Here is a 9,431-nt window from a genome sequence, read left to right on the forward strand (position 1 = left end):
TCTACATAAAGTTTTGTCTCCTTTATTTCTAAAGTTGCTTATAGAGCTAGAAGAGTGACTACATAGTTGTCACGCTCTCCTGAGAGCTAAATGAGAAAATCCAGGCCAAGTACATGACCTAGTGATTGTTTTGTAGTTGTGTCTTTGTTCTTAATCTTCCTCATAAAGCTACAGGGCTCTTAGGCACTGTGGTTAGCTCATATTTTTAAAATATTATGTCTGTTACAGTTATGTAGATATTAACATATATAAGTTTAATAAAGTAATTTGATTTAGATTTAAAATTCTACTCACAATTTAATAAGGAATAATTTAATCAGTAATAAACTAATCTCTGTCAATTTTTTAAAAAAATATTTTATTTGCAGGTTTGTCACTTATGTTCTAATGTTTATACAAAAGCAAGAGAATTTTAAGAGTTGATCTTTCACTCCATTATTATACAATGGGGCAATGAATGGTAAGACAGATGATAGAATGAACTTTTTCAGAATTGGGATCAAATTGCATATCCTCATCACCACGACCTCGCTCTACCATCTTTAAAGAGATGTGGTATCAACATACCAATACAGAGATACTATGTCAATATATCAATACAAAAATACTATATCAATATATTGATGATAATCATATCAATATTTTTTGTATCTGACTTCAAAGAATATTAAATAAGATTGATGGGTAGACCACATTTGCTTTCTGTTGTCACACATTTTGAAGACAGACAAGGATTTAAATAGGTTACCAAGTGAATGTTAAAACACACACACACACACACACACACACACACACACAAAACTCTTGAGGTTTGAGAAAGTGGCTTATGAATCAATAGTTTGCTATTTTCTGTTTTCATACTGCCTTCTGAATCTAATGGCTCCTATGGCAGGAATAGCTGTAAGAAATTATTCAGACCTGCTGAAATGTAGAAGGGTAGAACCACATGCCCTTCATTATTTGTATGGATATCATATATTCCTTCCTTTTATTGCTTCCTAGCTCCCATTGAGTTAACGTTGCTGCCTCTTGCCTTGAATTAAAGCATCCATCTCTGTTCTGAGAAAAAGTTAAACATTAATACTGTATTTTTCTCCCCAACTAAATGCTAGATGAGCATGGTTTCTCCTTTGCTTCCTTCTGAGGCATGAAGGCAAAGCCTCAATATTTTCTCTATCAATTGAGAGGTTATACTTGACAAAGTTGGATGAGGAAGAATTTACCACTTCCTTCAGGCTTTTGGGTTGTACAGTTCTCAGAGACTTCCATTGAGTAGATTTCAACAAATCATTTTAAGGAAAAAAAAAAAAAAAGTTAAAAATAAACAATAAGCCAGGCACAGTGTCTCATTCATGTCCTAGCACTTTGAGAGGCGGAAGTGAGAGGACTGTTTGAGCCCAAGAGTTTGAGACCAGCCTGTGCAACATAGTGACACCCCATCTTTATGAAAAATAGAAAATTAGCCAGACATGGTGGTGCATGCCTGTAGTCCCAGGTACATAGGCTGAGGCAGGAGGATCCCTTGAGCCCAGGAGAGAGAGGCTGCAGTGAGCCATGCTTATGCCAGTGCACTCCAGCCTGGGTGACAGAGGGAGACACTGTCTAAAAAAAACACAAAACAGAAGTAAGCAATGTTAAGTGTTAGCAAAAAATATGACTCTATCAATGTCATAGTCTGTTCCAGCAAGTTGCATTCTGTTATGTGCTAACTTTTAATTGATGTGCGTCTGTAAATGCGACAATGGCTTGGAAATCCTAATGGTGTTTACATACAGGACTGATTAAAATATGATTTCTGGATCCATCTACATCTAGATCTGACTCACTCAGGCCTGTAGGTATTTAGCATGTTTTTCTTAAATCATATTTAAATAAATTTGTTAAATTTGATTGTTAACTTTATAAACATCCTTATTTGTAGGGATAATCATTATTTTACAAAATATTATTTTTAAACAATATGAAACATTTTTATGTAAACAACTTCAATTAAAACTAAAATTATTTAATTATTATTTAATCTATTGAGAATAAACATTTTTCTGATATATAAATTTGTATTAATTCAAAATAGTTCCAGGATATATGAAAGCTATACATTAATTTCAATCATCATTACATTTGTTCTTTCTTTTCCTTCCTCTTTTTCTGTTTTCTCTGGTTTTAATTGAGCATGTTATATTAGTTAATTTTATTCTCTGTCAGCATGTAATTTATACTTAACGCAAACATTTTAAATGGTTGCCCTAGGGTTTACAACATATATGTTTACATAATCCAAGTACAATTTCAAATAAAAACTTACGAGCCAGGAGAGGTGACTCACGCCTGTAATCCCAACACTTTGGGAGACCAAGGCGGGCGGATCACGATGTCAGGAGATCAAGACCATCCTGGCTAACACGGTGAAACCCCGTCTCTACTAAAAATACAAAAAAATAGCTGGGCATGGTGACACAGGTCTGTAGTCCCAGCTACTCAGGAGACTGAGGCAGGAGAATCACTTGAATCTGGGAGGCAGAAGTTGCAGTGAGCCAAGATTGCGCCACTGCACTCCAGCCTGGGCAACAGAGTGACGCTCCGTCTCAAAAAATAGATAGATAGATAGATAGATAGATAGATAGATAGATAGATAGATACGCGCACACACACACACACACACACACGACTGTGAGTGTAGTATGGATACCTCATAATGTAGTATTACCAGTATGTCTGTCTTATTTCTTGTGATTTTACTGCCATTTATTTATTTATTTTGAGACAGAGTCTAGTTCTGTCACTCAGGCTGGAATGCAGTGGCCTGATCTCAGCTCACTGCAACCTCCGCCTCCCGGGTTCAAACAATTCTCCTGCCTCAGCCTTCTGAGTAGCTGGGATTATAGGCACCCACCACCATGCCTGGCTGATTTTTGTATTTTTAGTAGAGATGGGGTTTCACGTTGTTGGCCATGCTGGTCATGAGCTCCTGACCTCAGGTGATCCATTCATCTCAGCCTCCCAAAGTGCTGGGATTACAGGCGTGAGGATTTTACTGCCATTTATCTAACATCCCTGAGCAATGATGAATTGACTATTGTTGCCATCATTGCTGTCAATTATTATCTTGTTGATCAATTAAGATAAGAAAAACTTTTAAAAAATTACACATTAATCCAAGTTTCTCATGTATATTACTTTATTTAACCTAAAGAATTTCTTTTAATATTTTTTACAGTGTAGATCTTCCAGTAATGAATTCCTTCAGTTATTTTTCTGAAAAAGCCTTTATTTCTTCTTCACTTTTGAAGGATAATTTTGCTAGATATGTTATTCTAAGTTGGCAGTTTTTTTCTTTCAACACTTAAAAACGTTACTCCACTCTATTTGGTTGTATGATTTCTGATGACAGGTTCGTTGTCATTCTCATCCTTGCTTCTGTATAGTTAAGATGTACCCAACTTTCTATAAGATTTTCCCCCTGTATTTTTTTTTTGTTTTTTTTGCAGCTTGATGATGTTATGCTTAGATACATGTATGTGTTTTTGTGTGTCTGTGTGTCTGTGTATGTACATGTGTATTTCATATTCATCTTGTTTGGCGTTCTCTGAGCATCCTGGATGTGTGATTTGATGTATCATATTGATTTTGGAAAATTCTCAGTCATTATTGTTTCAAATATTTATTTTGCCTTATTCTTATTCTTTTCTTTTCCTGATGTTTAATTATGGATATAACTTTCAATATTGTTCCGCAGTTCTTGGATGTCCTGATCTGTAGCTTCATTCTTTGGTTCCCTTTGAGTTACAGGTTATATTAACCTATCTACAAGCTCACTAATCCTTTCCTCAGTTTTCTTGAAAGTCTTCATGAGCTTTGTCTTAGTCCTTTACTGCTGTTGTAACAAAATACTTGAGACTGGGTAATGTGTGAAGAATAGAAATTTGTTTCTCACACAAATCTGGAGGCTGGAATTTCGAGATCAAGGCACTAGCAGGTTCGACGTCTAGTAAGGGCCAATTCTGCACTTCAAAGATGGCACCTTATTGCAGCGTCCTTCAGGGAGGATGAACACTGTTTCTTCACATGGCAGAAGGGTGAAAGGGCAGAAAGGACCCAGCAAGATCTCTTCAGCCCTTCTTGGTTACTAATCTCATTCATGAGCATGGTGCCCTCATGGAGTCATCACCCACTAATGGCCCACCTCTTAAATACTGTTGCATTGGTAATGAAATTTCAAACGTGATAGTAAAGGGAACACAAATATTCAAAGCATAGCAAGCTTATTAAGAGCATTCTTAATTTCCGTTTCAGTAGTTTTGATTTCAGGATTTTCTTTTGATTTTTTTTTCCTTATCGGTCTTATCTCTCCGCTGACATTAATGTAAAAAAGATAAATAAATATTCCATTAGATAGCTTAATAAGAAAAAAAACAAGTTTTCCATTAGAGCTCTTACTATATTGAGCACAATCATTTAAATACCTTTTCTGATAAATACAAAATCTGTATTTTTCTATTCTGATCTTAATGATTGCTTGTCTATTCAGAATGCTTTTCTTTTCTATTCTTTTTTTTTCTTTTTGCCTTTTGTATGTCTTGTAATTTTCTGTTGTCAGCTGGACACGTTGTATCAGGTAATACGAATTGTGGTAAATAGGTCCCTAGTGTAAGGACTTATATAAGTTAATCTGGCTAAGTGTGGACTGTATTTTATGTTTACTGTAGCTGCAGTTAGGAGAGAATTTACATTTTGCTAGTGTGCCTGTTTTTGTCTCCAGTCTTGCCTTTGAGGCTTCCTTTTGGACTGCTTGTTAGATGGAGTCTTCGCCTTACGGCTATTTCTTCTGTAATCCAGTGTAATTAAACTGGCTTTTGTTAGAGTGTTGGTGGAGCTGAGAAAGGGACATGCTCTGTCATCCTCTAATTAAATCTCAGTCTCGAACTGGAGCTGTGTTTTGGGAATGTGGCCTTTACAAGTGTTTCTTGTCCTCTGGGTAGATTTTTTTTAATATTAATGAAGTCATTATTGTTGTTATTGTTATGTCTCCTCCCTTCTCTGGCCAAACATTCCTTGTCAGTTTCTTTAGTTCTCTCTCCCCTGTCGACTATGTTTTGTTCTTTTGTTTTGATTTTCCTCTTCCTTAGGTGAGGCAGAAAGGCTGAAGGTGTGGAAGTGAGAAGCACACGTCTTCCCACTGGGGATAAAGGTTTAGTGTTGTTCTTTGGTGATGTCTTGCCTCCTGGACAGTAGGCATGTGTTAAAGAAATATCTTAGGAGCTTCGTAATGACTATTTTTTTCCCCATTCCTTGTCAGCGCTATTAGGAGATCTTTCTCAGATCCTTACCAAGAAACACTGGTGAGGTTTCTGGAGGGAAACCACATGAAGTATAGTCTCCACTGCCACCATTGCAACTAATTAGGAAGTGATGCCTTTTTTGTATTTCTATATTCTATGATTTTGGCTCACAATTAATTGCATACTCAGCTTTGACAAAATAGATTTATTTCTCATGACTATATTTTAATTTTCTAAGTAGTTAGTTAGAATGCAATCCCATGTCTAGTTTGTACTAAACCTATTTCAGCTTATTGTATAACTTTGGTATTTCAGAAAAAGACAAATTGAATCAGAAGTTTTTGTTATCATTTCATGGAGTTTCAGATTCCGTCAATACTCCTGTGAGCTCACACCTTAAAGTTTGTAATTTTCTCTTCTTCTTGGTACTGCTGAGCTGTTGGTGTTTCATTGTATAAAAAAATATAAAGCACTTTGTAGAAAATGAAGACACACACTCAGAAAGCATTTTAAAAGCTACTCAAAAAAGCTACACTACTTTTGCTATATCATCATTTATTATTGTACATTAGATAATTATATATTTCTAATAGTTTTTCCCAGGTCATTCCTCTGTTGAATTTTTTTTTAAATAAACATAAAATAAACACTCAAGTAATACATAACCACTTTTTTGTTTGCTTTTTAGACTAAAAAGACAATAAAGAAAAGATCTAGAAACCAGAATAGAGAAATGACCAATATCAGAAATTAAGGAATACTACTACTGATTCCAAAATCATTAAAAGAGTTAAAGTGGAATACCACTAACAACCCTATGCCACACATTTGAAAACTGAGATGAAATGTAACCATTCTTAGAAGAGACTACTGAAACTCATAAGAAAATCTAGATAACATAAATAATCTTGAATTTAAAGTTAAAAGCATTCCAGAGTAGAAATCTACCAAATAGAAAACTTACAAAATATATAGTTTCAGGCCCAGATGATTTCACAGGAAAATACTTAAGATACATTTAAAGAAGAAAAAATAACCATCACATATAATGTCTTCCATAAATGAGAGAGGACTTTGCAAGTCTTGTATGAAGTCAACATTATATTGATAGAAATACCAAAGGAATAAGAAAAATAAAATGCACGTCAACATACTTTATGAAATTGGACACAAAATTCCGAATATATAAGCAAGCTGACTGCAAAAAAATAATAAAGATAAAATAAGTTTTTATTACTGTCTCCTCTACAAATGTTTGGAAGACTTTGAGAGGGAATAGTATTAGCTCTTCTCTAAATGTTTGGTAGAATTCAATATGAAGGTTTTGGGCTTTTCTTGGATGGGAGGCTTTTTGTTACTGATTCTATTTTCTTACACGTTACTGCTCTGTTCAAATCTTCTCTGTCTGCATAATTCAGTCTTGGTAGTTTTTATGTTCCCAGGAATTTATCTATTTCTTCCAAGTTATCCAAACTTTAGTGTATAATTGTTTATATTAGACTCTTGTAATCTTTTGTACTTCTGTAATTTCAGTTGTAAGAGCTTTGCTTTGATTTATAATTTTATTTATTTGTGTCTTCTCTCTTTTATTCTTAGCCTATCATTATCCTAATACCAAAACTAGACAAAGATGCTACAAAAAAGGAAATTACAAGCCAATATCTCTAATAAAAATAGATACAGCAATTCTCAACAAAATACTAGTAAATCAAATTAAGCAGCACATTAAAAGGATCACTCACCATGATTAAGTGGCATTTATTCCTGGGATGCAAGGATAATCCAACAGATGCAAATTAATAAAAGTGAGAAACCACAACAGATTGAAACATAAAAATTACATCCATCGGTTCAACAGATACGGAAAAAGCATTTGACACAATTCAACATTTTTTCATGGTAAGAACTCTCAATAACTTAGGTATAGAAGGAGTGTATCTTATCACAAAAACAACCATATATGACAAGCCCACAGATAACATCATACTCAATGGTGAGAAGTCAAAAACCTTTTCTCTAAGATCATGAATAAGACAGGGATGACTTATTCTCACCACTTCTATTTAACATAGTACTGGGAGTCTTAGACAAAGCAGTTAGGCAAGAGAAAGATATAAAAGTTATCCAAATAGGAAAGGAAAAAGTTAAATTGACCTTGTTTGCAGATGACTTGATCTTATAAATAGAAAACTCTAAAGACTTCAGCAGAAAACTGTTAAAATGTAATAAGCCAATTTATTAAAGTTGCAGAATACAAAGTACAAACATCAGTAGCATTTCTATACACCAATAGTGAACTGTCTTTAAAAAATTTTTTTAAAAATCCATTTACAATAGTTATAAGAAAAAAACCCACAGAGAAATACATTTAACCAAGGAGGTGAAAGATGTGTACACTGAATACTATGAAATACTGATAAAAGAAGTTGAAGAAGACACAAATAAATAGAATAGTGGCCCCTATTCATGCATTGGAAGAATTAATATTGTTAAACTGTCCATACTGTCAAAGGAATCAACACTTCAAGTGTAATTACTATTAAAGCTGCAAAGATATATTTTCACAGAAATGAAAAAAAAATTATTGAACTCAAAAGGACTTCAAACAGCCAAAGCAATCTTGAGCAAAACGAACAAAGCTGGAAGTATCACAATACCTGACTTCAAAATGTACCATAAATCTATAGTAAGCAAGAAAGCATGGTACTAGCATAAAAAGAGACACAGAGACCAGTTGAACAGAACAGAGGTGAGTTTACGCACTTACTGTCCATTGATTTTTTGACAAAGATGCCAAGAATATACAAGTGGGAAAGAACAATCTCTTGCACAAATGCTGTTGGAAAACTGCATATCTACATACAGAAGAATAGAAATATACCCCCATCTCACGTCTTATGCAAAAATTACCTCAAAATGGATTAAATACTAAAAATATAACCTAAACTATAAAGCTCTAGAAGAAAATGTAAAGGGAACGTTTTATAAAACTGATTTGGACAATAAATTTTTGGACATTACTCCAAAAACACAAGCAACAAAAATGAAATACACAAATAGGATTATAGCAAAATAAAAGTCTCCTGCACGGCATAAAAAACAACCAATATAGTTAAGAAACAACCTAGGAGATGGGGGAAAATATTGACAAATGATTCATCTGATAAGGGGTTAATATTCAAAATATGTAAGGTACTCAAACAACTCAATAGCAAGAAAAAAAAAACCCGATTAAAAATGTGCAAAGCATCAGAATAGGCACAACTATCAAAAGAAGACATATAAATGGCCAAGAGATATTTGAAAAAAATGCTCAACATCGCTGATCATTGGGGAAATGCAAATTATAGCCACAATAAATTATGATCTTACACCTGTTAATACGGCTATTATAAAAAAGACTGGGCTGGGCGCGGTGGCTCACACCTGTAATCCCAGCACTTTGGGTGGCCAAGGTGGGCGGATCACAGGAGATCGAGACCATCTTGGCCAATATGGTGAAACCCTATCTCTACTAAAATACAAAAAAATTAGCCGGGCTTGGTGGCAAGTGCCTGTAATCCCAGCTACCCGGGAGGCTGAGGCAGGGGAAATTGCTTGAACCTTGGAGGCGGAGGTCGCAGTGAGCACTACTGCACTTCATCCTGGCAACAGAGCAAGACTCCATCTCTTAAAAAAAGAAAAGAAAAAAGAAGAAGACTGAAGGCCAAATAATGAGATCAATCCAAATAGCTGAGGTTACCTGCAAATTGTTTAGTGGCAAACATGGTGTTCTGAGGAAAATAAAAGGACTAAAGATATTAAGTGTTGGCAATTATCTGGAGAAAAGGAAACACTTGCACATTGTTGGTGAAAATGTAAATTAGTACAACTATTTCATAAAACAGCATGGAGGACTGTTGAAAAATAAAAATAGAACTGCCATTATGAATCAACAATTCTACATCTGGGAATATAGTCAAAGGAAATGAAATCAGTATGTCAAAGAGATATCTGCACCCCTCTGTTCATTGCAGCATTATTTAAAATGGCCAAGATATAGAATTAACCTAAGTGTCTATTAATGGATGAGTGAATCTAAGAATCTAAGTATGGATAAATACAATGTGGTATATAGACACATGGAATACTATTTAGCATCATAAAGAAGGA

At 34.5% G+C, this 9,431-nt stretch overlaps 1 non-coding gene across 1 annotated transcript; it reads left to right on the forward strand.

Moving 5' to 3' along the window:
* The first annotated feature begins 8,987 nt into the window (after window positions 1–8,987).
* Window positions 8,988–9,058, forward strand: LOC115896265. The gene has a single exon (XR_004056167.1). It is a non-coding gene; the product is annotated as a small nucleolar RNA SNORD65 (small nucleolar RNA).
* The last annotated feature ends 373 nt before the right edge of the window (window positions 9,059–9,431 follow it).

The sequence above is a fragment of the Rhinopithecus roxellana genome, chromosome 2, assembly GCF_007565055.1.
Source record: "Rhinopithecus roxellana isolate Shanxi Qingling chromosome 2, ASM756505v1, whole genome shotgun sequence".
NCBI lineage: Eukaryota > Metazoa > Chordata > Mammalia > Primates > Cercopithecidae > Rhinopithecus > Rhinopithecus roxellana.